We start from the raw sequence: 18,919 nt of genomic DNA, 5'->3' as shown, positions 1-18,919 counted from the left end.
GAGCCTGGAGGGCTACAGTCCATGGGGTAACAAAGAGTCGGACATGACTGAGCACACACACAAAAAGTACAATAACTGAAACAAAAGGTGCTGGGACAACTGGATGTTCAACTGCCAAGAAAAATGAAGTTGAATGCCTACCTCACAAATGCAAAATTTAATTCAAATTGTATCAATGGCTTAAATATAAGACTAAAACCATACAACTCCTAGAAGAGAATATAGGAATAAATCATGGCCATGTACAGGCAATGACTTCCTAGATATGAAAGGGAAAGCAAAAGAAAAAAAAGAAAGCAAAGAAAAGAAAAAAGAGATTTGACTTCAAAATTATAAACTTTTTATAAGAACATCATCAATTAAATTGACAGCTTAGGACAGAGGGAAAGTACTTATCTCTGATAAAGCTCTGGTATCCAAAATATATAAAAGAACTTACAATGCAGCAACAGAAAGATAAATAAAAATTAGAAAATCAACAAAGAACTTGAATAGGCATTTCTTCAGAGGAGATAAACAATGGCCAGGAAACACATGAAAAGATGCTCAACATCAATAGTTATCAGGAAAATTCACATTAAAACCACAGATGCCACTTTACACCCACAATGAGTCCATAATCAAAAAAAAAAAAAAAAAAGAGAGGTAAAAAAGCCAGAAAATATGAAGGATGTGAAGTAACTGGAACCTTCATACACTACTCATGAAGATGTAAAATGGTGAAGCTACTTTGAAAAGTATTTTGCAGTTTCTCTCTTTTTTTTTTTTTTTTAATTTTTTTATTAGTTGGAGGCTAATTACTTCACAACATTTCAGTGGGTTTTGTCATACATTGATATGAATCAGCCATAGATTTACACGTATTCCCCATCCCGATCCCCCCTCCCACCTCCCTCTCCACCCGATTCCTCTGGGTCTTCCCAGTGCACCAGGCCCGAGCACTTGTCTCATGCATCCCACCTGGGCTGGTGATCTGTTTCACCATAGATAGTATACATGCTGTTCTTTTGAAACATCCCACCCTCACCTTCTCCCACAGAGTTCAAAAGTCTGTTCTGTATTTCTGTGTCTCTTTTTCTGTTTTGCATATAGGGTTATCATTACCATCTTTCTAAATTCCATATATATGTGTTAGTATGCTGTAATGTTCTTTATCTTTCTGGCTTACTTCACTCTGTATAATGGGCTCCAGTTTCATCCATCTCATTAGGACTGATTCAAATGAATTCTTTTTAATGGCTGAGTAATATTCCATGGTGTATATGTACCACAGTTTCCTTATCCATTCATCTGCTGATGGGCATCTAGGTTGCTTCCATGTCCTGGCTATTATAAACAGTGCTTCGATGAACACTGGGGTGCACGTGTCTCTTTCAGATCTGGATTCCTCAGTGTGTATGCCCAGAAGTGGGATTGCTGGGTCATATGGCAGTTCTATTTCCAGTTTTTTAAGGAATCTCCACGCTGTTTTCCATAGTGGCTGTACTAGTTTGCATTCCCACCAACAGTGTAAGAGGGTTCCCTTTTCTCCACACCCTCTCCAGCATTTATTGCTTGTAGACTTTTGGATAGCAGCCATCCTGACTGGCTCAAATGTTAAAAATAGAGTTAGCATATGACCCAGTAATTCCACTCAAAGATATATACCCATAAGAAGTGAAAACATATACTCAGACAAAAATTCACACACAAATACACACACACTCATAGCAGCACTATCATCAATAGCCAAAAGATAGAAATTATCCAAATATCCATTAGCAGATGAATAGATAAATAAATTGTGATATACCCATACAATAGAATATTACTCAACCATAAAAGGAGAAGGCAATGGCAACCCACTCCAGTACTCTTGCCTGGAAAATCCCATGGACAGAGAAGCCTGGTAGGCTGCAGTCGGTCTCTAACGGTCGCTAACAGTCGGTCTCGACTGAGTGGCTTCACTTTCACTTTTCACTTTCATGCATTGGAGAAGGAAATGGCAACCCACTCCAGGGTTCTTGCCTGGAGAATCCCAGGGATGGGGGAGCCTGGTGGGCTGCTGTCTATGGGGTCACACAGAGTAGGACACAACTGAAGTGACTTAGCAGCAGCAGCAGCAACCATAAAAAGGAATAAGGTAGTGATAAGTGCTACATGTGAATGAACCTCAAATAATATGGAGAGTGAAAGAAGCCGTATATGAAAGATTACATACTGAAGGAAGATGGCCAAAATGGCAGAATAGGAAGACCCTGAGCTTACCTCTTCCTAGGAGCACAGCAAAAGTACAACTATTTATAGAATTGCTATGGATGAGAATGATCTGAAGACTAGCAGAAAAGATTTTTTTCCACATCTAAATAAAGATTAAACCACAATGAGACAGGAGAGGCAGAGATACAGTAGAATGAAGACCCACACATCCAGGTAGGCAGCCCACAAATGAAAGGGTAACCATAACTGCAGAGGTTCTCCCAAATAATGAGACATCTGAGCCTCATATCAAACTGCCCATTCAGGGGGTACTACACCACAAAGATGAGCTCCCAGATCATCAGGCTTTGAAGGTGGGTAGGGTATAAACATGGGAAAGCCAAAGGGCTGTGGGAAACTGAGGTCCAGTTCTTAAAGGGCACATGCAAAACTATCATATGCTCTGAGTAGAAGCAACGATTGAAAAGCAACCTGAGTCAGATTCCACTGCCTGATCTCGTAGAAGTCTCCCAGAGAGACAGAAAACTGATGGGACTCCCCCTAGATGCACAGATGCTGGTGACAGCCATTTCTGGGAGCTTATTTTATCATAAGGACACTGGTGCTGGGAAGCACTATTTTGGAGCCCTCCATCTAGACTACCTCCCACCAACACATTAGCACACTAGCACTAGCCCTGGGACACTCCAGATAGTAAATTATGCCAGGAAACCACCTTTTCCCCCAAGTCCCTGCACAAGGCAGAATTGAGTAACCATCCCAGGGACCAGTCCTAGTCACCAGTGCACGCACAGTATTAGCCCCACCACAACAGTAAGGCCTGCTTACTCAGCACACATAGTTGAGATTATATGACTCTGGTGACCAGAGGGATGCTATGAGCACCACAGGATATCTCCTACACAAGGCCACTTCTCCAAGATGCTACCTAATATATACAAATAAGCACAGAGAATTAGGTAAAATGAGGTGACAAAAAATATGTCCCAAATGAAGGAACAACATAAAACTACAGAGGAAAACTAATTGAAGTAGAGATAAGCAATCTCTCAATAAAGATTACAAGGTAAAGACCACAAGATACTCAACAAAAATGGTTGAAGAAGGGATAAACACAGGGGAAAGGTTAACAAAGAATTAGAATATATAAAGAATCCAACACAGAAGAGAGCTGGCTGCCTTCCAGCAGAGCTGGGGTGACCACAGCAGACAGGGTGTCCCCTCTCCATGGAGCTTCTTCAGCAGGAGTTGACACCTCAGAGACTTCTCCTAAAGCCCCTAGAGGAGGTTTGGCTAAAGACAGTGGACTACAGGGCAAGGGTCCAGCAGGGGAGCTGCAGACGAAGGCCACAGAAGCTACAGTATGTGCCAACAACAGCAAGGTCAGCTCCACTGGGGAAAAGGTGGTCCTGTGGACGAGGGAAGCTGACCGGGTGATCCTGACCATGTGCCAGGAGCAAGGAGCACAGCCGCAGACTTTCAGTGTCATCTCCCAGCAGCTGGGAAATAAGACCCCTACTGAGGTTTCCCATCGTTTTCGAGAACTCATGCAGCTCTTCCACACAGCCTGTGAGGCCAGCTCTGAGGACGAGGACGACGCGACCAGTACCAGCAATACAGACCAGCTGTCTGACCACGGGGACCTTCTGTCTGAGGAAGAGCTGGATGAGTGAGACCTGGAGTGTGAGGGTGTCATCTGAGCATTGAGCCCACCAGGCACCCTGGTGATCAGGGAGAGGGTGGGGTGCTGCACCTCGCTTCTGCAGCTGTTGAGTTCAGTATGCGGAGCTGGAGGAACAGGGGCCAGGGACAGTGACAAAGGCAGGCTGGGGGTTGGACGGTCCTGCCACCCTGTGAATCTTTTACGAAGACCTTAGAAATAGTTGTAAAGAGCATTGAGGGAGAGTGGGGCGCAGTTCCTTTTCTGTATTGTACTTTTTTCTGTCTGATGGTACATATTTATTGTTGTGTGATCTGATCACAGTGTTTCTAAATGTAATAAATGCGTGTGTTGGTGTAGCCAGTCCCAAAAAAAAAAAGAATCCAAATGAGCTAAATAGAATAATCCAAGTAAAAAAAATACACAAGAAGGAATAAACTGTAGATTATAGATAATACAGAGGAACAGAACTGGAAGACAGAATAGTGAGGGGAAAAAAAAAAAAAAACTCAATCTAAACAGGGAAAAAAGCTTTTTAAAACTGGAGACAGTTTAAGACACTTCCGGGACAACACCAGGCATACTAACATTTGCACTAAAGAGGTCCTAGAAGGAGAAGAGAGAGAGAAAGAAAGGGGCAGGGAACTTATTTGATAATACCTGAAAGCTTCCCTAACATGAGAAAGGAAGCAGTCATCCAAATTCAGAGAGTCCCAAGCAAGTACAACCCAAAAAGAACCAAATCAATACACATTGCAATTTAAATGGTAAAATAAAAGTTGAAGGAAGAATAGTAAAAACAGTAAGGAAAATGCAACTCTTTATGTATTCAATATAACAGAACTCTCATAAGACTGTCAGCCTATTTTTCAGCAGAAACTTTGCAGTTCAGGAGGAAATGCAGAATATATTTAAAGTGATGAAAGGAAAAAATCTGCAGTCTATAGTCTACACAGAAAGACTATCATTTGGATTTGAAGGATAGTTTTACAGACAGACAAAAGCCAAAAGAGGTAACCATCACTAAACCAACTTCACAAGGTTAAAGGGACTTCTTTAAGTGGAAGATAGCACAATTAGAAATATGAAATTTTACAAAGGAAAAAGCTCATTGGTAAAAGCAAACATACAGAAAAAGTGGTAGATCAAACACTTATAAAGGTAGTATGAAAGGTAAAAAATAGTAGAGAAAGCACTTTCATCCACAATAAGAAGTTAAAGAATGCACCAAACAAAGAGATATAAAATACAGTATCAAAAACATTAATGTCAGAGAAGGAGTTAGAGTGCTTTTGAACTTCAGTGGTCAGGAACTTTACTATATAAAGTCTTATATATAAATATTCATATTTATATATATTAAAACATGTAACTACTTAAAGTTATACAAAACTTTCTGGTAACAATTAGCCAAAGATCTGTAACAGATAAACACATAAAAAAGCAGAAGGGAATCCAAATATATTAAAGGTAGTTATCAAAGCACAATGGGAAAAAGCAAAAGAAGAGAACATAAAAGAAGTGAAAAGCAACCCCAAAAGAATTTTTTTTAATGGCAATAAATACACACCTATCCATAATTCTATAAATGTATACAGACTAGACGCTCTAATCAAAAGATAATGGCTGAATGGATAAAAAAAAAAATCAAGACACATACGTAATGCTCACAAGGCATTCACTTCAAATCTCAAGACACATACAAACTGAAAGTGAGGTGATGGATAAGGGATTCCATGCAAATGGAAATGAAAAGAAACCTGGGATAGCAACCCTTATCAGACAAAATACACTTTAAAACAGGAAACAAAAAAAGACATTACATAATGATGGGGGTCAATCTAACTAGTTAAAAAACAAAGGGACTTCCTTGACAATCCAGTGGTTAAGACTTTGCCTCACAATGCAGGGGGTGCCTGTTCAGTCTCTGGGTTGAGGAGCTAAGATCCCTCATGCCTCTCAGCCAAAATCCAAAACATAAAACAGAAGCAACATTGTAACAAATTCAAAAAGACTTTTAAAATAGTCCACATCAAAAAAACTTAAATTTAAAAGAAAATTTTTTAAGTTTAATAATAACAATAATAATCATAAATATATATGCACCCAACATAGGAGCACCTAACTGCATAAGCAAACATTAAAGAACATGAAGGTAGAAACTGATAGTAACAAAATAATTGTAGGAGACTTCAGTGTCCCATTTACATCATTGAACAGATCATCCAGACAGAAAATCAATAAGGAAACACTAATCCTTAAAGACAAGTTTGCTCAGTTGAACTTAACAGATATATAGCAAGCATTCTTACATATCAGCTGAATGTATATTATTTTCAAGGGTGTAGGGAACATTCTTCATGACAGAACACATGCTAGGCCACAAAACAAGTTTCAGTAAATTTAAGAAGATTAAAAGCATATCAAGCATCTTTCTCATCACAATGCCACAAGAATAGAAATCAACAAGAGAAAAACTTCAACAAGAAAAAAATACAAACACATGGAGGCTAAACAATATGCTACTAAACAACCAATAGGTCACCAAAGATATCAGAGAGGAAATAAGAAAATACTTTGAGAAAATTAAAAATGGTTAAAACAATGATGCAAAATCTATGGGACACAGCAAAATCAGTTCAAAGAAGGAAGTTTATATTAACACAAATCTACTTCAGGAGACAAGAAAAAAATAATCAGCCCAACCTTAAACCTAAAGGGCCTAAAAAAAGAAAACAAAGCACAAAGTTAGCAGGAGAAAGAAAATAAAGATCAAAGTGGAAATAAATAGAGACTTTAAAAAAAAATCAATGAATTTAAGAGCAGGGTTTTTTTTAAGATAATAAAATTGATAACCCTTTAGCTAGACCAATCAAGAAACAAAAGAGAAAAATAAAAGAGAAATTACAACTGACACCACAAAATACAAAGTTTCATATGAAGTACTGTGAACAACTATATGCCAATAAAATAGACAACTTAGAATAACCTGATAAATTACTAGAAATGTACAATTTCCCAGTACTGAATTCAGGAGGAAATACAAAATATGAATGTTTCAGTTGCCAGTAATGAAATTGGTTCAGTTAAAGAAATAAACTCAAAAGTCCAGGATCAGATCTTCACAGGTAATTCTACCTGACATTTAAAGAAGAAATAATGCCTATCCTTCTTTCGCCATTCCAAAAAATTGAATATGAAAGAAGGCTTTGGGACTCATTCTAAGGGGTCAGCACCACCCTGATACCAAAACCAAACAAAGATAATATAAAAAGAGAAAATGCAAGCCAACATCTCTCATGAAAATAGATGTAAAACTCCTCAGCAAACTGAGAATATTAGCAAACTGAATTCTACAAAAATTAAAAGGATCATATGCCATAGCCATGTGGGCTTACTCCACAGATGCAAGAATGAATCATTACTTACAAATTAGTATGACACGCCACATTAAGAAGCTGAAGGATAAAAATCATGAATATCCCGATAGAGACAGACAAAAGTTTTGACAAAATTCAACATATAGTATAATAAAAATCTCTCAATGAAGTATGTAATGAGGTAACACATTTCAACATAATAAAGGCCATATATGACAAACCATGGGCTTCCCTGGTAGCTCAGCTGGTAAAGAATCTGCCTGCAATGCAGGAGACACTGGTTCAATTCCTGAGTCAGGAATATACCCTGGAGAAGGTACAGGCTACCCACTTCAGTATTCTTGGGCTTCCCTGGTGGCTCAGATGGTAAAGAATCTGCCTGCACTGTGGGAGACCTGGGTTCTATCCCTGGGTTGGAAAGATCCCCTGAAGGAGGGCATGGCCACCCACTCCAGTATTCTTGCCTGGAGAATCCCCATGGACAGAGAAGCCTGGCAGGCTACAGTCCATGGGATCACAAAGAGTTGGACACAACTAAGCGACTATGCACAGTACAGAACATGACAAACCTACAGCCAACATCATACTCAATGATAAAAAACTGAAAGTATTTCCTCTAAGATCAGGATCTAGGCAAGAATACCAATTCTCACCACTTTTATTCAATATAATATTGGAAGTCCTAGCCACGGCAATTAGAAAACAAATAAGAGGTGTCCAAATTGGAAAGGAAAAGTTAAACTTTGCAGATATCATACTATATATATAAAACACAAAGTCTCCACCAAAAACCTATTAGACCTAATAAATAAATTCAGAAAGTTTTCAGGATACAAGATTAATATACAGAAATCTGTTGCTTTCCTATACACTAATTATGAACTATCAGAAAGAGAAAACAAAAATAATCCCATTTTATATTGCATCAAAAAGAATAACATACCTAGGAATAAACTTAACCAAGGCAGTGAAAGATCTATACTCTGAAAACTATAAAACACTAATGGTATTGAAAATGATACCAAAAAATGGAAAAATACCCCATGCTCTTGGACTGAAAGAATAAGATTGTTGAAAGTCCATACTATGAAAAGAAATCTACAGATTTAATGCAATCCCTATCAAAATACCCAAGACATTTTTCACTGAATTAGAATAAATAATTCTTAAATTTACATGGAATCACAAAATACCCCAATTGTCAAAGCAATCTTGAGGGGAAAAAAACTGGAGGTATCACACTCTTGACTTCAAGCTATACTACAAATTTACAGTCATCAAAACAACATGGTTATCAGTACAAAAACAGACACACAGATCAATGAAATAGCATAGAGGGCTCAGAAATAAACCTATGTGCCTATGATCAATTAACTGATAACAAATGAGGCACAGAATGCAGTAAATTATGTGTCAGAAAGGTCAAGTATTTCATCAAATAAAGCATAAGGAAGAGGAAAAGATTGGTGGGCAATCTATTAGAAGATATTAGGAACACATGTCAAGTGACATGTCAAGTGAAAAAACCTGGGCAACACAAATAGAACGCGAGCACATTTCAAAGATAAAGCTATAAAAAATGTATGGGAGCCTAACATTACCATGGTTCCTTTTGAGGGGAAAGATGGTTGTAATTTTTATGAGTCATAGAGAAGATTTCTGAGATGGGGTAGCTGAGAGTTCTATATTCTGACTTGAGTGATGATTACTTTATAAAAATTGATTAAGCAATAAACTTGTTTTGTGCCATTCTCTGCATTGCTTTATTTTGAAACTCATAGTAAATAAAATCAAAAATTGAAGCAAGGTGAATGAGTGACAGCACAAAACCTAACCAACTTTGTCTGGAGACCTATCTTCAACTACCATTGACTCTAGTGAGTTTATGTATATTTTTAATACTGAATCACAATAAGCATGGGAAATTTTTTTCCGCTGTTGCAGTTCATAAGGCAACTTTATCTTCAGGGAGTCAGAACTACTCAGAAAGCTGTTGCATAATTCTCCCCTGTGCAAAGAGTGACATAAAGTGCTACCATGGTAAAGGCAGCTAATTAAAGCATAATTGTGCTTGGGAAGTGACCAAGTAGAACTTCAGAGATTTGGTATTGCCGTCCAGAAATCAGTCTATTATGAGAACTGTCTCCCAGAATCATTTTGGTTTTCCCAGGGTAATTAAGGAAAAAAGTGGTTAATGGGTCACTTGGGATTGACATCTCTTTCTGTAAATTACTATTCCCTTCCCTTACTAGGATTTTTTTTTCTTCTGGTCATGGAGCCAAAGACAGCCCTTGAACAGTAATTGAATAAAAACAATAGGGAAGGAAAATTGCATCAACAATTACATCACTAATCCTAAACCTTTGGATGCCTTTGTTTACAGTAAGCTAAGGAGGTTTCATGGGGCCGCAAAGAGTCGGACACGACTGAGCGACTGAACTGAACTGAACTGAAGGAGGTTTTGGCAGGTCAACCTCATTTTGCTAGAGTTGAGTCTAAGTTTGTGGTCAATCAAATAAAGTAAACTATTACAGTGATCTTCAGCCATCTGAACTAACTCTTTGAATACAGAATCATCACATAGTGCAGTAATGTCACTAAATGTAACCTGATTCAAAATTATATTACTTTCATCCTGTTCCAACACCCTTAGGATCCATTCTCATACATATGATCCAGTTTCTATTGATATACATATGGTAAAGACTGCAAGAACTTAAGAATTCAGTTTTCCTATTATTGGGAAATTTATTTATTTATTTTATTGGGATTTACCAATATCTCCCATCTTGATTTTCAAGACTTTACCTCTTCCCAGTTGACTCCATAACCTTAATAAGAGACAGTATGAGGTTGTGAATTCATTTGCTTTTAAGTCAAATTTTTCCCTTAGATGACATGAAAATGCAGCTACAAAAGATAAGTTTATTTTAGATCAGTCATAGAGACTTTCTGGGACTTCCCAGGTGGCTCAGGGGTAAAGAATCTGCTGCTAATGCAGGAGATGCAGCTTTGATCCCTGGGTCAGAAAGATCCTCTGAAGGAAGAAATGGCAACCCACCCCATACTGTTGCCAGGATAATCCCAAGGACAGAAGAGCCTGGTGAGCTACAATCCATGGGGTTGCAAAAAGTCAGACATGACTGAAGTGACTGAGCAGAGGCTTTCTGGTTCTTTACTTGGTCTTGAGATGGGAATTTAAAGCCTTAAACTCATTATTTTCTTTCCCCAAGATATCCAGTACACTTAAAAATTCATTATGCTCCTTATTGTTACTAAACTATTCTGCAACAGCAATTAGTTGATCATCCAAAGCCTTGTTCTCAATGCACACCTGACTGCAAGTGACTACATGTGAAAATTGATGTAACTCTTTTGCCACTGTATGCTAAGGACTATCAGTATCCCCTTTAACTGCTGACAACAGGTTCAGTAATACTTTTAAATCTAATCTAATCAGAAAACTAATTTCAGATAACACAAAACCAATATAGATAATACATTCTTCTTTAAGATATAACAGACATATAACATTCTATTAGTCTCAGGTACAGAACATGATGATTCCATATTTGCATATACTGCAAAATGATCACCACAATACACTTTAACATCCACCACTATGTACTTTTCTTCTTTTTTTAAAATTTTTATTTATTTATTTACAGCTGCACTGGGCTTTCATTGCCACACAAAGGCTTTCTCTAGCAGTGGTGTGTGGGCTTCTCACTGCAGTGGGTTTTCTTCACTGCTCTGCAGTGGCAGAGCACGGACTCCAGGGTGTGTGGGCTTCTGTAGCTACGGCACCCAGCCTCAGTGGTTGCTTTGCATGGGCTCTAGAGTGAGTAGGTTTCAGCAGCTGCGGCTCAGTAGCACGGGCTTAGTTGCTCTGCAGTGTGTGAAATTCTCCCAGACCAGGGATCGAACCCATGTCCCCATGGGCAGGAGAATACTTAACCACTGGACCACCAGGGAAGTCCACAATTTTTTTCTTCTGAGAACTTTTGAGGTCTACTCTCTTAGCAACTTACAATTATACAACATCATTAACTATAGTCACCATGCTATTCTTCATATTTTTTTATTTTATGCATTTACTCAAGTTATGTAACATAACTTGATACAAACACAGATGACATTCTAAGACCTTTTGCCAGACCTGTTCAAGTACAGCATCATTTGAGACAGTGGAAGGTGACTTAGAAACACTTGGGTTGAGTATTTCTATCCATGCCTTAAATCCTAAAAACCTTGCAGTTTTTATAGTCCTTTTGGGAAAGACAGGAACTACTTTAACACTTGTTAGTGTATCAGTTAATGCATTTCTGCAAAAGACTTTGTAAAAATTTTGAAAATTAGAAAGTTCATATTTTTGATGACTGTCACCCATTTTGCCTACTCTCTGCCTCTGGGAATCAGCAATTTGTTTTCTGTATCTATGAGTTTGTTCTGGGTTTAGATTTTGTTCTTGCTGTTGTTTGGGGGTGTTGGTTTTAGATCCCACATATAAGTGAGATTATATTGTGTTTCACTGTCTTAGTTCTTTCATTCTCTTTCATTGTCTTAGTTCACCTAGCATAATGTCCTCAAGGTCCATCCAAGTTATCACAAATGGCAAGATTTCCTTTTTATGGCTGAATAACTTTCCATTGTGTGTGTGTATGCCATATTTTCTTTATCCAGACATCTATCAGTGGATACTTAGGTTGCTTTAATATCTTAGCTACTGTAAATTGTGCACATATCTTTTTAAATTATTTTAAAGTTTTTATTTCCTTTGAATAAATACCCAGAAGTAGAATTGCTGGATTACATGATAGTTCTATTTTAAAGCTTCTAAGGAACCTCTACACTGCTTTCTACAGTGGCTGAACCAATTTACTTTCCCACCAAAAATACACAAACATTCCCATTTATCCACATTTCCACCATCTCTTGACTTTTTGATGATAGCTACTCTAACAGATGTAAGGTAATCTCATTATGGGTTGATTTGCTTTTCCTTGATTACTGATGCTGAGCACATTTTCAAGTATTTATTAGCCATCTGGGTGTCTCCTTTGGAAAAATGTCTGTTCAGATCCTCTGCTCAGTTTTAATTAGATTGTTTGGGTTTTGCTACTGAATTTTGTGAGTTCTTTACATATTTAAGACATTAACATCTTGTCAGTTACATAAATTACAAACATTTTCTCCCATTCCAGAGTTTATTTCTTCAATGCTTTTCTTTTCCTGTAAAGAAGATTTTTAGTTTGATGTAGTTCCATTTAATTTTGCTTTTGTTGCTTGTATTGTTTGTGTCATATCCAGAAAACTGCTGCCAAGACCAATGTCAAGAATCTTCTACTCTTTGTTCTCTTCTAATAATTTTATAGTTTAAGTCTTTAATTTTGAGCTAATTTCAGTAAGTGGTATAAGACAGGGGTCCAATATCATATTTCTGCATATTTTTGAATGGTTCTCCAGTTTTTCCAGTATCATTTGTTAAAGAGACTTTAAATGGTTTTCTTTATTTAGTTTACCCAAAGCTACCATATATAGAATAGGGTTGATCAGCAGAAACTTTTTAGTTTACTATAAAAGAAGGTATTCAGAGTCTGACAGAGATTACAATGCTGCTCACTCATCTCCAACCATGTTCCCCATAAGAACCCAGATGAAATGCCCTTTATCAAGGCTGTTAAGAAATAAATTTGTGAAAGGAGTCCTAGCATTTTGGAAAAGCTCTATGACTACTATTTGCTGTAGGCTAGGAAGGATAATGCTGCCTTTGAACGTCAGTCCCTGAATTCAATGTGGATGATGAGGTACTATGGGGACAGTGGCCATAAATGCCAGACATAAAGTGTGTATAAGGACTGAAATAGGCAACAGAATAAAAGCAGAAATTAAAATAGTATGACCTGACAAAACCTTTGGCATTGGATAATTAACCATGGTGTCTCTAGAGCTTAAATAGGTAAGTAGCCTATTAAAGTCTTACTTGATTTGTATGAGCAGAAAATCTGTAAGTCAGATGAACATAAATTTGACTCAAATGAGAACAATAGAGACAGAGATTCACAGCATTTCAACAAGTTTTCTGACAAGCCAGTTACAAAAACAAAGCCCACTGAATAAAGAGCAGACTGGGTCTCCTTAAACAAGAAGCTTAGTACTGGGGGTGAGGGGGGAGTATACTATAAATATTTCTCATAGCTTTCTTTGAAGTTACAATCATTTACCAAGATGATTGTATACCGAGGAAGGAAAAATAACCAGATTTTTAGAGAATTACTGGACACTGGCTTTGGATTTACACTAATTCTTGAAGACTACTACTATGGTACACCAGTCAGAGAAGGGCCTGATAGAGATCAAATGGTGAACAAAAGTTTGCTCAGATCTGTCTCAGAATTGACTCAGTGGTTCCCACCTCATTCTGTGGTTATTTCAAGAGCTCAAGAGTTCATCATTGAAAGAACATACTCAACAAATGGAAGAATCTTTATGTTGTTTCTCCACTACATGGGATATGAGCTATTATAGTATCAGTGACCTAATATAAGCCACTAGAACTATCTCTACATACCAAAAGATTAAAGTAGAAACATTAGCAAATTCCTAGAGCAAATTTTGAGATGACACCATCACAGACTTGAAAGAAGGCAGAGATGGTGATTTCTATAATATTCTTACTCAGATCACCCATTTGCCCTGGAAGAAGACAAGAGGATCTTGGAGAAAGACATTAATCAAGTGATGACTTAATTACAGCGTCTGTTCCAATTGCATTTAACTGCCTTGATCTAGTATGCAGCCATTAATCCAGCAATTTTTTTTCTATACCTTTTTAGCAAAATCATCATAACCAATTTGCTTTTAACAGCCAGAGCCAAATAAACCTTCACTATCCTATTTCAAGGTATACCAACAATCCAAGTCCTATGTTATTATCTAATCCACAAGGAGCTTCATTGCTTTTCTATTCCAAAAACCATCACAATACCTCATTATATTGTTAATATGTCAATTGAACTTGCTAAGCAGAAAGTTTCAATAGTAACTACTCTAGATACCTTGGTAAGAAATATATGTAAGTCATAGTGAAGTGAAAGTCGCTCAGTCGTGTCTGATTCTTTGCAACTCCATAAACTATACAGTCCATGGAATTCTCCAGGCCAGAATACTAGAGTGGGTAGCCTTTCCCTTCTCCAGGGGATGTTCCCAACTGAGGGATCAAACCCAGGTCTCCCACATTGCAGGCAGATTCTTTACCAACTGAGCTATCAGGGAAGCCCGTAAGTCATGGGTGGAAAAGAAATCTCAAAAATATTCAGGGAGCTGACACTTCAGTAGTTTCTAAAGGTAGAGTGGTCTGGGCAGGTCAAGATATACAAAGTGGACAATTTGCCACATTTTGTACTATTGTGTCTACCACTAGGAACTAGACACAATTTTCTGTGTCACTTAATATTTTGGAGGTAACATATACCTCATTTTGGCATGATATTCCATTCTAAGAATTAAGTAACCCAAAACATCTCCAGCTTGAATAAGGCCTAGATCACAGATGCTTCTATAACTGCTCCAATTTGCTTTAAAAGCTCCTCTGACAATGATCCAGAAAATATTATAAACCATCTATTATATATAGGAACACTAAAGAATACATTTGGTAGGTTCTTAAAGGTGAAATCACAATCCCATATCTTTAGGCTTTGGGAGCACACATATGCTATATTCTGTAGACACTAAATCTACTTTCAAGTAAGAACTTCTGGCTTTCTTCTGGGCCTCAGTAGAAACTGCACACTTGAACAAGTGTAACCAAGATGCTATGTAATCTGAGCTTCCCCTCATGAACTCGGCAGTGCAACCCGCCAAGCTATAGAGCTGGATGCGCACAGCAGCATCCATTCAAGACTACGGCTGAACACATCTTGAAAACATAGGTTCCTGAGAAAATTATCTAAATGCCCAGGACACAAACTCCTACCACATTACTTTCTCTCTGTCACCACACCTAAAACTTTACAGAGAGTTTTCTCTGAAGCAGCTGATAGAGAAAGGAAAAATAAATGGGACTTTTTTGTAGATGATTCATCATAGTTAGTAAGTACTTGGGCATTTACTGCACAATGACTTCTTTGTTTCATTGAACTGTCCCTTTTATCCCCCATCAAAATATCTAACATCTCTTGGTCTCAGTACAAATACCAGTAGTATTTGTTGGTTGTCATTCTTACAACTGAAAACATCTTGACAACTGAAAACAAATTTAAGAAAGATTATATCCTAATAAAACAATATTAGCTCTTTCACTAACCATATTTGTTAGTGTCCCACTAACTTTTTTTTTCCCCACCAGGCAAAGTCTAACAGAGGTTATGTACTCTCACAAAGCATTCTTTACATACCACTGAAAGACACTGGCACTGGCATTATCCTACAAGATCCCAGTCCTAGTGTTAGAATAATCAAGCACCCATACGCCACCACCAGGGGGCAGACTACACTTCTCAGAGTTACCCAGTCAAGTTATTGAGGTTTGCTGATTCCCTGCTGGCTCAGACAGTAAAGCGTCTGCCCGCAATGAGGGAGACCCTGGTTCGATCCCCGGGTCGGGAAGATCCCCTGGAGAAGGAAATGGCAACCACTCCAGTACTCTTGCCTAGAAAATTCCATGGACGGAGGAACCTGGTGGGCTACAGTCCATGGGGTCACAAAGGGTCGGACACGACTGGGTGACTTCACTTTCACTTTCACTTAGGGTCACTGGGGGATTCCCGGGTACCTCAGCTGGTAAAGAATCTGCCTGCAAAGCAGGAGACCCAGACTCAATTCCTGGCTCAGGAAGATCCACTGGAGAAAGGATAGGCTACCCACTCCAGTATTCTTGGGCTTCCTTGGTGGCTTAGCGGGTTAAGAATCTGCCCAGAATGCAGGAGACCTGGGTTTGATCTATGGGTTGGGAAGATCCCCTTGAGAAGGGAAAGACTGACCACTTCAGTATTCTGGCCTGGAGAATACCATGGACTGTATAGTCATAAAGAGTCAGACACAACTGAGCGAATTTCACTTAATGGTCATTGGAAGGACTGATGCTGATACTGAAGCTGAAGCTCCAATACTTTGGCTACCCAATGTGAAGAGGCGACTCATTAGAAAAGACCCTGATGCTGCGAAAGACGCTGGGAAAGAAGGCGGGAGGAGAAGGGGACGACAGAGAACGAGATGGTTGGATGGCATCACTGACTCAATGCACATGAGTTTGAACATGCTCCGGGAGATGGTGAAGGACAGGGAAGCCTGGCATGCTGCAGTCCATGGGGTTGCAAAGAGCCAGACATGACTGAGAGACTGAACAACAAGAAGTGGTCGTAAGCGTGCATGCTCAGTAGCTTAGTCATGTTTGCCTCCTTCCCTGGTGGCTCAGTGGTAAAGAACCCGCCTGCCAATGCAGAAGATGCACGTTTAATGCCTTGGTCAGGAAGACCCCCTGGAGAAGGAAATGGCAACTAACTCCAATATGCTTGCCTGGGAAATTCCATGAAGAGGAGAGTCTGGCAGCCTATAGTCCATGGGGTCACAAAGAGTCGGAAATGACTAAACTACTGAGCAATGGTAACAAGCAAATATATAGCTATATATTTAAGTACTCTCTCCAAATAAATATTCAGTTCAGTCGCCCAGTTGTGTCCGACTCTTTGCGACCCCATGAACTGCAGGACACCAGGTCTCCCTGTCCATCACCAACTCGCAGAGTTCACCCAAACCCATGTCCATCGAGCTGGTGATGCCATCCAGCCATCTCATCCTCTGTCATCCCCTTCTCCTACTTCTAGTGAAATATGGCTAAATTCTGGGCCGTCTTATTTTGAAACCTAACCAGAAAGTCCTTTTCATTGGTCACCTGTAGAACAAGAACAATGCAAGACACAGTTTAGGTCATGCTTGAACTGCCTCTGTGTATCTGTCCAAACATCTAGTGATACTTCCTACCATGAGCTTGAGCATTGTTTACCAACTGAGTTACTGGTTTCTATTTTTTTAATCAATAGACTTTATGTTTTTACACTTTTAGATCACATCAAAAGTGGGCAGAAAGTAGTTTCCACAAACTCCTAAATACACACACACACATTTCCCAAGCATTCACATCTTTGTGCTATGCTTTGTTGCAGTCAGTGAAGAACACTAACACCATTATGAACCAAAGTGCATAGGTTATATTTAGGTTTACTCCTGGGGTTGTACATTCTATGGGCTAACATGTATTAATATAATGATCTTTATAGTATCATACAGAATAGTTTCACTGCCTTAAAAATCCCCTTAACTTGTTGAGAGTTTTTATCAGGAAAGGATATTATATTATGTCAAATGCTTTTTGTTTCTAAGGTGAGCATGTTGTTTTTATCCTTCATTCTGTTATTGTAATAGGTCACATTTATTAACTGTGTGTTGAACCACCCATCCATTAACACCCAGTAACACTGCCCTCATAAAATAATTCTAGGAGTGTTTACCCATCTTCAGTTTTTTGGAGAAGTTTGAGAAGGGTTGATATTAATCCTTCTTTATTATTTTTAATTTTTAATGCTTCTAGCTACTAGTATTTCTAATTCTCCCATATTTTTCATTATAATCATCTACTTATGATGCTCTTTCTTTTTTTCCTTCATTAAATGTTTAGTATAATTGAATGGCTCAAGAAGTTTTCAATCCTGGGTTTCTCTTTATTCAAAAATTTTTAATTGTTGATTTAATCTTCTGACTCATTATTAACCTGTTCAGATTTTTATTCTTCACGATTCATTCTTGATAGGTCATGTTTCTAGGAATTTATCCATTTCTTGTAGGTTATGCAATTTGTTGGCCTATATTTTATCATAGTAATAACTAAGATCCTTTGTATTTCTGTGGTATCATTTGTAATGTCTGTTTTTCATTGATAATTTTATTTGAGCCCCCTCTCTTTTTCTTGGTAATTCTAGCTAAAAGCCAGCTTTGTTCATCTTTTTTTAAAAAGAACTAGCTCTTAATTTGTTTGATTTTTTGTCTATTATTTTTCTGTTCTCTCTATTTCCAATCATCTTTGTTATTTCCTCCTTTGTGCTAACTTTGCACTCTGTTCTTTTTTTACAATTCCTCAAGGTGTAAAGTTAAATTGTGATTTGAGATCTTTCTTTTTTCAAGGTAGGCGTTTATCATATAAATTCCTTCTTAGAACTGCTTATGTTGCAATTTATAAGTTTTGGCCTGTTGAATGTCTTTTTCCTTTTTCTTTGGTCTCAGCTTATGATTTTATTTCCCTTTTGATTATTTTTTTGACCCATTGGTTGTTTAGGAATGTGTTGTTTAATTGCCATATATTTGTGGGAATTTTCCTTCTTTTATTCAAAGTTTCATACTATTTTTGTCAGAAAGCATACTTGAAACAAATTCAATATTATTAAATTTTCTAAGAATTGTTTTGAAGGTTAATGTATGATCTTGTCCTGGAGAATGTCCTGTTTGCACTTGAGAAGAATGTATACTCTGCTATTGTTGAATGAAATTCTCTGTATATGTCTGTTAAGCCCATTTGTTCCATGGTATTGTGCAACTCCTTTATTTCCTTATTGATTTATATCTGAATGATCCATCCATTGTTGAGAGTGGGATATTGAAGACCCCTACTACTATTCTATTGTTC

Source organism: Cervus elaphus, chromosome 12, assembly GCF_910594005.1.
Source record: "Cervus elaphus chromosome 12, mCerEla1.1, whole genome shotgun sequence".
Taxonomy (NCBI): domain Eukaryota; kingdom Metazoa; phylum Chordata; class Mammalia; order Artiodactyla; family Cervidae; genus Cervus; species Cervus elaphus.
This window is presented reverse-complemented; position numbering follows the sequence as displayed.